The sequence below is a fragment of the Pinus tabuliformis genome, chromosome 5_2 (genome assembly GCF_031772625.1).
Source record: "Pinus tabuliformis cultivar Carrire ecotype Pingquan chromosome 5_2, CPIR1, whole genome shotgun sequence".
In the NCBI taxonomy this organism is placed as follows: Eukaryota; Viridiplantae; Streptophyta; class Pinopsida; order Pinales; family Pinaceae; genus Pinus; species Pinus tabuliformis.
In genome coordinates, this window is record NC_142306.1 from 689795843 (window position 1) to 689811399 (window position 15557).

General features: G+C 40.2%; 1 protein-coding gene across 2 annotated transcripts in view; it reads right to left on the reverse strand.

Annotated features, from left to right (window-relative positions):
• The window catches only part of LOC149160985 (maltose excess protein 1-like, chloroplastic), a 116877-nt gene that overhangs the window by 50098 nt on the left and 51222 nt on the right, over positions 1–15557 (reverse strand). The window lies entirely within an intron of this gene.

The following is a 15557-nucleotide window of genomic DNA, read 5'->3' on the forward strand; positions in this document are numbered from 1 at the left end:
CCCATTGAGGATTTCTAGGATTTATTCTGAGTCAATAGAGTCATTGTACTTCAAAAGAAACGCTTCTTGGGTTGTTGAATCATGTAAAAAGGTCAAGTATTGAGTCAGATATGAATTATGTTGTCTCCACACCAAATCGGCCTTAAGATGATCAAGTCGGCCTCAAAGGAGGCTATTTGACCTCACCAAAGGGCTATAAATGAAGCCATTTGAAGCACTCTCTCTCACAAGCAAGTTCGATCTCTCTTGAAGTCGGAAGAAGTGCGAAATAGAAGGAGGAGGAGAAGGAAGTGTGAGTTCGGTCTAAGAGAAGGAGAAAGGGAAAATCAAACTTTTGGTACAACTATCTCTCTCTCATGCCCTAGTTTGGAAGATTGAAGTTCTCTTATTGATGCCGTAGCCAATTGTCATATGATGTCGTAACCAGTTGTCATGTTGATGTTGTGGCCAGTCATCGTGTGATGTTGTCACCTCAAGAAATTATATCGAGCCAAGATTGAAGGTTCTAAGTAAAGATCGAAGTCTTTCAGTGAAGATCGAAGTCCCTAAAGCTAGGTCGAACTTGTTGGGTCGAAGAAAGTGTTGTCGTTGTTGTCGCTGTTGCTAGGTCAAGCAGGATCATTTGCAAGTAATGAAGAAGGTTGACCTGGTGTGGAGAAAAGTTTGTGTCAAGGTCAAGAGTCTTGGAATATCTCTGCAAACTATTGAAGGAAGAATTACTAACAGGGGTTTCCCCTAGAGAGGGGTTTTGCCCTCGCTGTAAGCCTACATGTAATGTCCATTGTTTTATGTGCTATTGCTTTGGTAATTGCTTGATGAACTTAAAGAAAGAAGATATAAAGAAACGTAATAACAAATTGAGAACATCACAAGTAATTGTCAAGAATAAGAAAATCTTTATGCCTTTTGGATTTTCTAACATGGTATCGGAGCTTTGGATAAGAAAGAAAGAAAAAGGATAGTCTCAAGCAGTTGATCAGGGAACAATTCAAAAGGATTATCTCAGAGAAGGAGTCTACTATATTCAAGGAAGATGTCTAACACAATCAAGGGAGAGAATGAACTTGAAGGAGCCTCAAACTACAAGTCCTGGAAAAAGAGGATTGACCGCATCCTTGAAAATAACAAAGTACTTGACTTGGTCAAAGGAAAATTAAAGAAGCAGACAGAAGACTCTAGTGATGCTAACAAAGTGAAGTTAAAAGAATTAGAATTGGTGGCCATGACTCTAATGGTAGAAGGAATAAAGGACAACCTTGCCCCATTTATAGCCAACATCAATCATGCTCAAGAAATTTATGAAGCCTTGTTAAAGTTATTGACTATTAAGAACATTGGTCAAGTGGCAAGCTTGAAGAAAGAACTAAGGACCCCTAAGATGACTAAAGAAGATACAGTGGCCTCCTTCTTTGTGAAGATAGCAAGAATCAGGGATTATCTTTTGGCCATTGATGAAATTGTCCCAGACAAAGAACTCGTGAACATTGCTCTATTAGGATTGCCACCTACTTGGGGTGCATTTGTTTAAGGACTTAACAGTTGGAAGGAAGCTCCCACTTTTGAAGAACTATGGACTGCCTGCAGTCAAGAAGAAATTGAGGATCTCTTTAGTTGTCAATCCTGAAGGAGTATCAAATGTTTACACTACTCAACACAACAGAAAGAAATCGAAAGGACCAAGGAAGAAAGTAGACATGTCCAAGGTAGAATGCTATCAGTGTCATAAGAAGGGTCACTACAGGAGTGACTATCACAACAATCCAAAGAATAAGAAGAGGGAGATCATGTTAACATTGTTGAAGAAGGAGACCCAAAGAGAGTCAAACTCGAAGAATCCAATATAAGGGATTTACACTATTAAGACTTTTTCTTTTAGTCTTAGATATTCTATTTTGTATTTTTTATGTTTAGAATTTATAGGTTTTAACATGCTTTTGGAAAATACTTTTTCTTTTGTTTTATAAGTTTATAGGTATCCCTCAGGCTTTGGAGGAAGCCCCCAACATCTCCCAAAGATAAATATCTCATTTCTTTTCAGTTTTTGGTTTCATGTACTTATTTAAGTTTTGATTATATTAATACTAATCACCATTCTCCCTCTATTGTATTGATTAGGAAAACATTTGCCATATCCTCAAGGAGTATGGAAGAGAGCCACCCAAGATAAGGTTTGTCAAGAAACAAAGGTATGTCGTAAACTACAAAACACTAATTTCTTTAAATGTTTATTCATTTGACAGTCTATTACTAACATTGTTGTGACTAGCCATATTGAATCATATTGATTCTTATTTTGGGAGATTCATCACTTGATAAATCTACCCCACTCCTATTCTTCACTGATTTTATAGAACCCTAGACAGGTTCTCTGGAAAACCCTGACCTAAGGGTATGCTAATGTGAATGTTTGAAATCTTAAATTGCTTAGGGATATTGGGAAATGCTATTTGACGTTTTTATTGATGATGTCATGTTTAGGATTTTGGTATGATCAGGAAAACCTAACTTGTTATGGTTGAATGATAAAGTATAAAATCCCGAACCTTTGGAATATTGGTAAGCTTGGGTTTGCTATGTTCCTCTATTGAAACCCTAACTCATTAGGGTTTTGTGGAATGTGTAAGCAAAACCCTTATAATGTCTTAGAAGTGATTTCCTTGGTATGTATGTGTTTGTCTGATCAAACCCTAGTCTAATCAAGTTTGTTGTATGTCTAACTCTTATTGATCTTTGTGAAGTTGGGTTTGACTAACACATGATATGAAATGCTTATGCATGATGATGAAGTCCTAGATGTATGAGTTGACCTGTTTGTCGGTGGTCATGAATCCTACGGTTTGGAAACAAGCTCTAGTCAAAGTTTGTCTGTCTAGGATAATAGTATTTGTGAAATTCTAGGGTTTTGGAGTTAAACTTTAGTAGAAGTGAAAATATCTGATGAATGATGACAATATGATAATATGATAATTTGAGATTTATGTAAGATTGTTGAAATCTGAGTTTTCGTTGGGATTGATGTTTGATTGAAAATCTAGGGTTTGCAACTAACCCTAGTGGAAGTTGGTCATATTAATGACTAAGTTATGATTGGGTTTGATTGATTCTTTTGAAAGCTAGGATTTGTATGAATCCCTAGTGGAAAGTTTAACATATGAATTCTGAAAGTTGTTAGATGCCTTGTAGATCTATATTTGTTTGAATTGTTTCTAGGGTTTGCTATATGTTGTAGCAGGGTATGTCACACCTTTGAAAGAAACATTGAAACCCTAGATGGAATGAAAGTTTTTATGAAGTAGTCTAGGGTTTATGACAAAGTCCCTAGCAAGATGTTGAAGAGTATGTATCTCTTGTTTAAGTTTGGGTATCTGATATATGTAAAATGCTTCTGTAATTCTGATATGGCTAACTTCATGCTTCTATAGATTTGGTTGTACTTGCTATATAAGTTGTGTAGGTACACAATCTTCAATATGGTGAAGATGTTCGTTGATGTGATAAGCATGATGGGGATGATGATAACTCTGATGAAATGGTTGGAAGCCACAAAAGATTCTTCGATGACGAAAAGAAGAAGTTGATCTCCCTAAGATTAAGAGGGAGTCTGGATAAAAAGATGCTCCCTGGTTGAGAGGGAGGGCATAGCTTGGTTTTGATTAAAGAATGAATTTCGGAGGATATGTTGCTGCATGAGAAGTAGGAAAGGAAAGTGTATGATTGAGGAATATTCTGTCAAAGATTCGGTTGATAGTCCTACAATGAAAAGTTGAGAAGCAACATCAAGTTGTCTGGAAGACTCCAGGGATTTGTATTTTATTATGTACATATGAAAGTATATTATTGATTGGGGTTGTGTTTGTACATGTGAATCTCTCGAAGGTTTTGATAGCATGCTGGTTACCAATCAGTTTGATTGAGAGAGATTGGTCATCCTTGATCTAGCCGGCACTTTGTGTTGATGTCTAGGTCCCGAAATTGGAAAAAGTGGTGTTGATTATAGAGCTTTGTTTTCAGATACACGCCTAGATCTTTGGGTTGATGGTTAGCAAGTACGCTTGATGGTACCTACAGAGGCTGAAAGCTTGAGTCCATCTCAATCCCACCCGAATAGATTTCCCTAGTCAGGGGTCTAGTCTGTGGCATTGCAATGCCTAAATTGTTGAGAGACCAATGGATAGATTGCCCTAGTCAAGAATCTAGTCCATGGCATTGTGGTGCCTAAAGTTCTTCATGGTTCATATATTTGAGATCTTCCTTGTACTTGTATATGATGAATACCTCCCTAGTTAAGAGGGAGCATTGGAAAATGTAACTAGGTTCGGTCTTCATTAAATGTATTTGAGTCATCTTGTAATGTACTTGTCAAAAGAATAAAGAAAAGAATTTTATTATTATTATTATTATGTATTAAAGCATGGGTTTCATGCTTGGGTCATCATGTTTTAGGTCAAAGTCCCCATTGAGGACTTCTAGCAATTATTCTAAGTCAATAGAGTCATTGTACTTTTAAAGAGACCCTTTTTGGGCTTTTGAGTCATGTAAAAAGGTTAAGTATTGAGTCAAATATGAATTATGTTTTCTCCACACCAAGTCGGCCTTAAGATGATCAAGTCGGCCTCAAATTATTCTAAGTCAATAGAGTCATTGTACTTTTAAAGAGACCCTTTTTGGGCTTTTGAGTCATGTAAAAAGGTTAAGTATTGAGTCAAATATGAATTATGTTTTCTCCACACCAAGTCGGCCTTAAGATGATCAAGTCGGCCTCAAAGGAGGCTATTCGACCTCACTAAAGGGCTATGAATGAAGCCATTCAAATTCCATTTGAAGCACTCTCCCTCACAAGCAAGTTCAATCTCTCTTGAAGCCGGAAGAAGTGAGAAATAGAAGGAGGAGAAGGAAGTGTGAGTTTGGTCTAGGAGAAGGAGAAAGGGAAAATCGAACTTTTGGTACAGCTATCTCTCTCTCTTGTGCCCTAGTTTGGAAGATCGAAGTTCTCTTATTGATGTCGTAGCCAGTTGCCATATGATGTTGTAACCAGTTGCTGTGTTGGTGCCGTAGCCAGTTGTCATGTGATGTTGTCACCTCAAGAAGCTGTACTAGGTGAAGATCAAAGGTTCTAAGTAAAGTCTTTCAGTGAAGATTGAAGTCTCTAAGGCTAGGTCGAAATTGATAGGTCGAAAAAAGTGTTGCTGATGTTGTTGTTGCTGCTAGGTCAAGAAGGATTATCTACAAGGAAGAAGGTTGACTTGGTGTGGAGGAAAGTTTGTGTCAAGGTCAAGAGTCTTGGAATATCTCCGGAAAACTATTGGAGGAAGAATTATTGACTAGGTTTTCCCCTAGAGAGGGGTTTTGCCCTGGCTGTGAGCCTACATGTGGTGTCCATTGTTTTATGTGCTATTGTTTTGGTGATTGCTTAATGAACTAAAAGAAAGAAGATATAAAGAAATGTAATAACAAATTAAGAACATCACAAGTATTTATCAAGAACAAGAAAATTTTTCTACCTTTCTAATTTTCTAACAATATAGGTATCATGTCATAGTTATGAGAGAGAGGATGGGGAGCTCCTAGGATTTTATCCAAATTTAAAGGCTGCATCACACGTTGCATCCAAGTAGCAGTATTTCTTCTCATGCTAACCCTTTCCAAGAAAGGAGTACGAGGAGATCCTTCATCCCTCCTATGATATGTGAACATGGGTTGGGCATCAACTCCTATTGGTAGGGATTATTGGAGTCACCATAAGAGGATCTATAATGCTATCAAGGAAATTACCTCTTCAAATGTCAATCTAGAGGAAGTAAGACTCGCTTCCTCCCCGACAACGGCACCAAAAATGTTACCAAAAAATCTAGCAGGGCTTGGAGAGGGAAACCCTACAAGACAAAATCTAGACAAAGTGTTAACAATGGGGCAGAGGTCCAATGTCACATCAGCCAAAACCCCCCGCTCTTTACAAATTCTCACTGATGGGAGGAGTCCCGATAAGGATGAGATCACTTGAAATAGATATGTTATGGATAAGGTGCACTATGATCTCACTAGGACTCATTCAAAGAGAGAATCAAAGTTCAAGGCTTCACAAGAAGCAATTTGTTCTCTATGAAAAGACCTAGAAAAGAGAGGTGCAAGACCTAGGGTTTGATGTGATTGACGATAATAGGAGTTTCAAAAGGCTAAGACCAAAGAGATAAGATTTCCTATGATAGATGCCAACAATTACAAGGCTCATGAAACCTTCAAGAAAGTCCTCAAGTTGAGGGAGAAGAAACTAAGGTTTCCCTCTTAGGGCAAAACCTAAGGCAAGAGATTTTATGGATGAAATTTGAGTGGATGCCCACCAAAATGATAGGTCATGTAGTCAAGACCTACCTCTTGATGTTTAGGCTCTCAAATCACCAAAAAGCCTCCTCCCTAAAATTTCGCTCTAAACCCTAGTTTTTCTTTCTAGCCTTAAAACTTAAAACGACTGAATTTTAAGGAGAGAAATTTATGGAGGAAACTTTGGGATGATCACAACTGACTTGGACTAGTGCCTTGTCCTTTAGGCATATGGAGTCAAGGATGCTCTAGATAAGCCTAATTCATTTCTAAGGAGGCTGAAATTTGATGCCCTAGGTATCAAAATTCCAGCATTTACCCACTCAATGATAAATGGAGTTTCTTGGGAGAGCTTTAAAAAGATTCACCAATAGGAACATTCATTACATGTTATGCATGAGTAACATATGCAACATTCATCTAGATAGCCTTCAAAATTTATTTTCAACAAATTAGGGCACAAACTAGCATAATCTAGAAGCAATAGTTCCATACATTAGACATTCAAAATGATAATATTCAACAAAGAGCACTTACAAGATAACATGCAATATATCCATCCATTTGCCAAAGAATAGCTCCAAAGACAATCCAAATTTAGCTTCCACACATCAAAATGCATTCCAAGAATCTCCAATAGCCACAAAGAAACAAATGCGAGTTCCTCTAAGAGGTCTAAAATCTCCCAGTGTGATGACGAGAGAGATCAAATGAGGTCTCTCTAATATATATGAGTCCTACTAACTTGAAGTAGGACAAGAATCCCCTCCTAATTCATAAAGTAATGTTAAATAACACTCTAGGTCAGAGGCCGACCTAGTAGTCAACATATAAACATAAGAATTAACCCACAAGATGGTCGAAATGCTAACGTCATGCATGTGTAGGCCTCTTGGAGGCATGCGTTGAGATCCTCATATGCCAAAATGTGTGTAGAGGGCTCCTAAAATCAAGCCTTAGGGGTTGGCCCCTAGAATTCCATGCAAATCATCCTGTGGATTCGAGTTTGGGACTTGGGGCACAAAATTGGTCTCATGGGTCTCCTAGTGGTGAAATAGCCTAGTTTTGCTCCAACGTTGAGGGCTCTAAGGATGGTTCTAGCCCTCCCATGTCTCAAGGGGTGAGACAAACCTCATATGGGCCTCAAATCAACTGCCAAACCATGTGATCACTGCTAAGTCTGTTGGGGCATTCTGTTCCAAGTGCATCATCTCATGAATAATGTAGGGCAAAGTGCAAGCCTGCTGAGGTATTGAGGGTGCCCACAAATATGAAGGATGCTCTCTACAAGTGACAGAAGTCCCATGGCTCTCAACGCTTCACCTGCAGGGTGTCATATGCTCCTCTAGTGGGCTTGGGTCCCAGTTAAGTTGCCCAGCCCATGATGAAAACCACCTGCCAATCACACACAATATCTAGCATTGCATCTTCACCATTAGGTACAATAATCATTACTGCATCTAAGTGGACCAAGCTTGTTAATCAAGGGCAAAATGACACTTCATTCAAGGCTTCCCTTCAAAATTTAGGGCTTTGATCATGTAATAGTGTTACCTCCCTAAGTAGGAGTGGCTAATGAACAACTCTATTAGGTGTTCTCAGCCCCTAAGGCGAAAGACAAGTTCCCAGTACATCCTTCAATTAATAGGTGTCATGTGAAGAATGATGGAACGGAGGGGAAAAAAGGGTCTCAAGGCCAAATGTCATGGTCAAAGGGGTAGCAATGATGAGGAACTCCACATTTTGGGCATACATATGTGAGGAGGGAGCAATCGTGGATGCATGAGTTACCCCAGCCTTTGTTTTTCCACCCCTCTTATTGCCTTTTATTTTTTCTTGATTTTTCTCTATATTACTGCCCAAAGCTCTAGGAAATGAGAGCATGCTTTGAATGATGTGTAGCAGTGGTTACCCCCTTAGTGGTGGGGCAGTTCATTGCCCACCAAGGGTTGGGACATGCAAGGGTTCCTTTCCATGATGTGGTAGGGCAATATTGGCCCCAGGAACTAGGTGGTGCCCATCATGACTTAGATCACAAAGTTCGTCGAACTTCAAGTTCAAAATTTGGTGAACCTAAGCTTTGAGGTTTCAAATTTGGTAAACCCAAAAAAGTTAGAGGTTTTGGGAACTTCATAGTCATTAGCCAAGTCCATAGTTCAAGACCATAACCTCGTGTCACAAGTTAAGCTTCTAATCTATCCTTGGAATTTCCAAGTCCATGATAGCATTTTTTTATTATCTTTGTTGATGTTGACTTCCATATTTGATTTTTAAAAAAATATAAAATAAAATAAAATATATATATATTAACATAATGGAAAACTTGGCAAACTTCATCGAAACCTCATCAAAAAACAAAAAATTCAAACTCGAACCGAACCTAATCATTGTCAAACCCAAACCGTGTGACTTAGATCATGATAAGGAGTAGAGCTCATACTTGGCTTTTGCCCACGTGCTAATGTTAATGTCTCGGTCATCTTTTGCATTTTATAATTTTCTTTCTTTTGTTTCTTACATGTGGCCATGATATGCTCTTTCCTTTACTTTTAGTTGCATCACCCTCTTGGGACAAAGTTTCCAAGCCCAATCCAAAAATGCGGAAAAGGGGAGGGGGTGTGCTAAATCCCAATGGACCCCGAGATGGGAGGTAGACTATATGGCTCATAATGTACGGAAAGAAGTGATAAGTATGGAATGGGGAAAACGCGACCACTCTATCTCAATCAGGGTTTCCCAAGTAGTGCCCTTCCTAAATCCATGGGCCATTAAGGGAGCTCCCGCTAGACAAGGATTGAAGATTAACCCCCATTTAAAGCGAGGGAACAAAACCACGGTCAAAACCCTATGAATTTCCACAACCCTGGTGTTTGGGATTGAATCTTAAATCACTAATGCTACCAAACCAAGAATGATAACGAAAATACTTTGCACAACTGAATATAAACAGCAGTAAATTTACTAGTGCACAAAATATAGACAACTTTTTACAATTTTCAAGCCAACTTCATTATATTAATCAAACTGCATAATACAACAGTCTAAGGCTCCTATACCAGGGATAATGGCCCTCATACATCCACTGATACAAGACATACCAACTGGGGCTTGGTGTCAATCCATCGACAACCAATCTACCCTCAACCAATCTGGCTGTCGCACGCACTAAGCTCCTCTCGGTCGTACCATGTACCTACTCGGTCCTTCAACTCCTGACCTGTAGCACTGCCTCTATAAATGATCCAAGTCCATTTGGCCATTGAACCTCGGATATCTAATCTGCTCACTAGTTGTGCCTTATTTCATCAAGGGCACAACACATCGAGACTCTTGTCGAGTTCTTCACAACTTCATTTGTGAACAATTCTCAATCTGCCCACTACTACTCCTCGGCTACTCAGGGACTTCAACCCACTATGGTCTTCCGACGCTACTCCAATGAATACCAACATAGGGCAAAGAGGGTTGCCACTTATCACTGCAAGATGTCCATCTTCCACAATGAACATGGGCTAAGAGGATTCCCATCATCTGTTGTAGAAGTCCTTCTCCACACACAAGTCTAGGGCTGCTCAACTGCTCCTTTGGCTCATCAAACCTTGAGCTCAACAACTGCCACTCTAGCAACCACCTAAGTCCATGAAGATGGTGCACATCGGGCTCCAACTTGGGCATTATTACGTTTTCCTCCACCAGACCATAAATGCCCAATCCACGTTCACACTTGGTCCACTCTCACGTTGCCCTCCAACAGACCACGAGTGACCAATCCTGTTGTAGCATTTGCTCCTAGTTAGGGCATCCAATCATCTAGGAGACCCCTTCTCTTGGCTACCAATAAACTCCTCAATTTGTCCTCTCCTAGGACACTCGTCCTCTAGCATCCAATCATCAATCAAGATTCCATCTACAACTTACTATTATTGTCCTCTTGCCTTAGGTTATGTGCATACTTCTAAGCTCTGGTTAGGGCATCCAACAACAACCCTAAACCCTGCTTCAAGACTGTGGTTCCCTTCCTCAACAAGTTTGGTTCACTCGCTGTCACTTCCATCCCTCTTAATGCATTAGTTTAGCCTTGGGTTCCTCCACAAGGCACCTTACTGCCTACAGCTAAGCTATAACAAGAAATCTGAACCTTCTAGCAAGGGTATCCACCCTCCATTCCACTTCGTTGCTCATTGTACACCTGCGGCATGCCTTAGATAGACTGTGTCTAGGGGAGAATGGCTCTAAAATAGGCCTCTCGACCCTAAATAGTCCTCCACACAATACGCTACTATAGTAAGTCCCTGCGGCCCTTGGACAGAGGTACAACTACAATTAATTAAGCACAGAACAAACTACAAAGTTACTTTTTTAGTTGTGGCATGATCTAGCAAGGGAGACACCTTAATTTTGCCCACAAACCTAACCTTACTGGCTACCTTGGGCTGCGTCCTATTCCACAGAATATCTACTCCAAAAACACAGAGAAACCCTCACAAAAAAACTCGATTGCACTGTCTCCTTTCTCTTGCCTCAGAACCGCACTAAATCGCAAAGGTATGTTGATGTGAATGCTCCCTTGGATGTCTCCATGAGGTCTCACAAGGTCACTTATTTAAATGTTTCATGTGGGGATCGAACAAGGCCAACTTGCCTTTATGTCCCTCCTTGCCCACCATAACACATAAAAACTAATATATTCACTTGTAGACCTCAAAATTTGATGATTTTCATTGCGTTAGATTCTTCTCAACATCCTCTATCATCTCGATCCATCACATGTCAAAGTATCGTCACGGTTTTGGCCCAAACATCAATGGGTGCAAAACCCCAAGCTTTGGTTTCAAGCCCACAAGGCCACTTGTGGAGCTCCTTCTTCCATACTCTCGATCCTCAAGGCTTGGAGTACCTCCCAAGCTACAAAAATCAACACTCCCTCTCAGCGAGGGAGGTACTTCCAACACTAGGAAGTCTCCATCAACATCACCCCCGACGAAACTAGCCCATCTGACGTCCATCACTGCAACATAACCTATAGAATGAACCCTACAATCTTGGTAGTGCCTCTGCCTCATCTCATATGAACCTGAAGATCCCAAACTTCCATAGGGCCCTACAATCTTGGTAGTACCTCTGCCTCATCTCATCTGAACTTGAAGATCCCAAAACTCCATAGGGCTGCTCCCTCTAAGCCTACATGATCTCCACTGGCTCAGTCTTACAAGCACTCATCTTCTTGGATCAAATACCATCCGTGCAAATCCCTCCAATCTTGGATATGCAACATCACAATCCAATGAAGACTCTAGCCTGCCAACCAGTAGTCCATCACATGAAGCAATCTCGATCATGTTGATCTTGTCCATGCCAAAGAAGTCCTCAAGTTGTCCCAACCATCCATGACAAGACATACGAAGTCCACAATCTGCAACATGTACTATAACAAACTATTGTTCACCAGGCTCACCACCAATCCACCAGAACTCCCAACCAATCTCGTTGCCAAGCCAGTCAAGATCACATCATCATGTCTTCAGTTGAACCCTCTGCTCCATGATCTAGACACCAACAACTCCCTTTGATTTGCTTTGTTGTGGACACTCTTATTCACTGTCCCTCAAAGTAGCTCAGATACCCTCTGATACCATGTTGAATTTCCACAACCCTGGTGTCTAGGATAGAATATTAAATAACTGACGTTACCAAACCAAGAATCACAACAAAACTACTTTGCATAGTGTAATATAAACAATAATAAATTTACTAATGCATAAAATAGAGACAATTTTTTACAATTTTCAACCCAACTTCGTTATATTAATCAAACTAAATAATAAAACAATCTAGGGCTCCCGTACCAGGGATAATGGCCCTCATACATCCAAGACATACAAAACTGGGGCTTGGTGTCAATCCATCGACAACCAATCTACCCTCAACAAAATACTATGACCATCTGGCTATCGCACGCACTCTCAACTCCTCTCGGTCATACCCTGTACGTACCCGATCCTTCGGCGTCTGATTTGCAGCATTGCCTCTATCCACAATCCAAGTCCACCTGGCCACTAAACCTCGGCTATCCAATTTGCTCACTAGTTGTGCCTTAGTTCATCAAGGGCATAACAAATCGAGACTCATGTCGTGTTGTTCACAACTCTGTTTGTGAACAATTCTCAATCTCCCACTGCTGCTCCTCAGCTACTCAGGGACTTCAACCCACTATGGTCTTCTTGCGCTTCTCCAATGAAGACCAACATAGGACACAGAGGGATGCCACCTATCACTACAAGATGTCCATCTCCCACAATGAACATGGGCTAGGAGGATTGCCCATCATCCGCTCTAGAAGTCCTTCTCCACACACAAGTCTAGGGCTGCTCAACTGCTCCTCTGGCTCATCAACCCTTGAGCTCAACAACTTCCACTCTAGAAACCACCTACGTCCATGAAGATGGTGCACACTAGGCTCCAACTTGGGCAATATAAAGTTGTCCTCCACCAAACCATAAATGCCCAATCCACGTTCACACTTGGTCCACTCTCACGCTTCTTGGCTTGGTTTGGGTTGACCCAAGTTCAATCTATACTGCGCACCAACAAAACCCTCAATCATTGGCCCTTTCGGCAACAACCTACAAGCAGATCGCAATCTCACCTAAGTGACTATGGAAGGATGCGGAACCAGGTTTCTGCAGCCTTGAGGGACTAAGGGATGTGGTATTATTAGATTTCTTTATTCTTAACATTCATAAATCACTTCGCCGCATTACATCAATCACTTAAACATGCCATCTAAAACCATAAACCATCATTGTGCTGAAATTAAATGTAACTATAATAACTGCAACTCTAAAACATATAATAAGCAAATATACACATGAAGACACCAAATTATTGTGGTTCACTCCAATGTGGGGCTACGTCCACAAGAACTATTGCTTAATATAATAAATCTTGTACAACAAACAGTTCTTGGCCTGCGCACTAAGCTACAGGTTGTCTGCACACTCAGCTATAGACTCAGGCCTCTGCGCACTCAGTTGCAGAGCCTCTCCTTCGCTACAAAACTACAAATCACAATAATTCAACCATAACACTAATCTAGATCCAAAGATAGATGATTTTCTTCATATCATTTTACCGTATATGTACTATTACATCGAAGGGTTACATCGTTACAATACCATGATCCAAACTTCAAATACCATGGATTCCACAAAACAAGCAACTATGTTCCAAAACCCATTGATCCTTTAAAAAACAACATGCTTTTACAAAAAGGAGGAGCTTCGACTCATCCCGAAGCCCTTACACCGTGCAATATATTTACTTCCTCAAATTGCACTCCGTTGTGCGGTCCACTGCATGCTCCATTACGCGCTCCGCCCTGCAAAATGTGGAGTTTTTGCCAAAATCGAGGCCAAGTTGGGTTGCGCCCAACAAACCCCCCAACACTCACATGTGACTCGTCCCAAGTCACTCAGCCGATTTGCCTCTGATCTTTGCTGCAATATTGTTGCCTCCTGAATTCTATCCCTGTTGAAATTTGGTACCGGAGGACAGGTGGTTCCCTTAGGCTTTGACCTTTGGCCTAGGGAAAAGTGTCCAAAAGAATTTAATTTTTCTCCTAAAGTGACTTTATAATTTTATAAAGTTAAATCTAATTTAAAAGTGACTTTAAGTGATAAAGTTACTAAGTCTAATTTTAAAGTGACTTTTATAAAGTCAATGAAAAATTAGAAAGGAAAAGTGACTTTGGAAATAAATGACTAAGTGGGTCTTTATTAAAGTGGGGTGAATTAAAAAATAAAAAGTGAGATTTAAATGAGCATTTAATCTCAGCCATTAATCTAAATCTATTTCAGCCATTGGATTTAGAGATCACCCAAAAGTCACTTGGGTCACCCAAAAGTCATTTGGAGTTATATTAAGGGAGGAAAAGGAGGAAAAGATCACATTCGATTCAATTCTTTCATGAGCAGATTGGGAGAAGGAGAGCAAGAGAGATTTCTGAGCAGGGAGGAGAAGGAGACAGCAGCTTGGCACACATTCCAAGGCAGCAGTTGAGCAGATTTGTACAGCTGATTCAGCACACAGTGAAAGGCAGATTTTGGCACGATTTTCGAGGAGAGGTTTGCACAAAAATCGAGGAGCAGTTTGCTGGTTTTTCTGCACGCAAAACGAGGGCCATACAGCAGCATTTAATGCTGAAAGTGGGCACGAAAATCGAGGAGACCGTACAACATTTATTGCTGTCCTGTTTGCTGTAATTTCCAGTTTGCTGTGAAGCATGGGAAAAGAGATAAGTTGTAAATTTGTTTGCTGATTTTTTTTTTTTCGCTGAAAATTTCTCACTGTAAAAGGCAATTTTCAGAAATAAAGAAGAGCACTCAAACTGGTTTTCCCCAAGAGTTGTAGGGGGTTTTTCCAGGGTCACATTGACCAAAAATCTCAGTGTTTAAATGTGTTTTAATGGCTGTTTATTACTGCTGATTTTTATTTCTACAATTTCCAGCATTCTGTAAAATTTCCAGAATTTGTGTTTTCAGCAAATTTATTTTTTTCAGCTTGTTAAATATATGGTTATGGGAAAGGGCATTTAACTATATGGGAGAAATAAGGAGAAACTGAAAACCGGGGTGGGAAAACAGAAATTTCTACATGGTATCAGAGCTTGAGTGCTGAAGGGCAGTTTGGGACAGCAAAAGGAAAAATTACAGTTGCTGATTTTTCACTCAGAAAATTCCAGCAAGCTGATTTTTTCATAAACAGCAGTTTTATCTTTACTACAGCAGTGCTATTTTTCAGTTTTAGGACAGCAGGATGTCATTGGGATTGAGGGTGGAGGATAGGCTAGATGGGCATATAAATTACAGCGTTTGGAAGGAGAGAATGCAGAGTATCTTTGAGGAGGCAGAAGTCTGGGATATCATGGTGCATACCACACAGAACCCTGTTGTTGTGCCTACTGATGCTACTCAGTTGACAGCTTATAATAAAAAGAACAACACGGGTAAGAGACTGATTCTAGACGGAATCAAAGACCATTGCATTCCTCATGTGAGAGGAAAGAGCAATGCCCATGAGATGTGGACAGCATTGTCCAATCTCTACCAGAGTACCAATGAGAACTGGAAGATGGTCCTGAAGGAGAAGCTGAAGAACATTAAGATGGGTAATGATAGTGCAGCTGGATATCTCACAAAGATTACTAATGTGAGAGATGAGTTGGCAGCGATTGGAGAGGC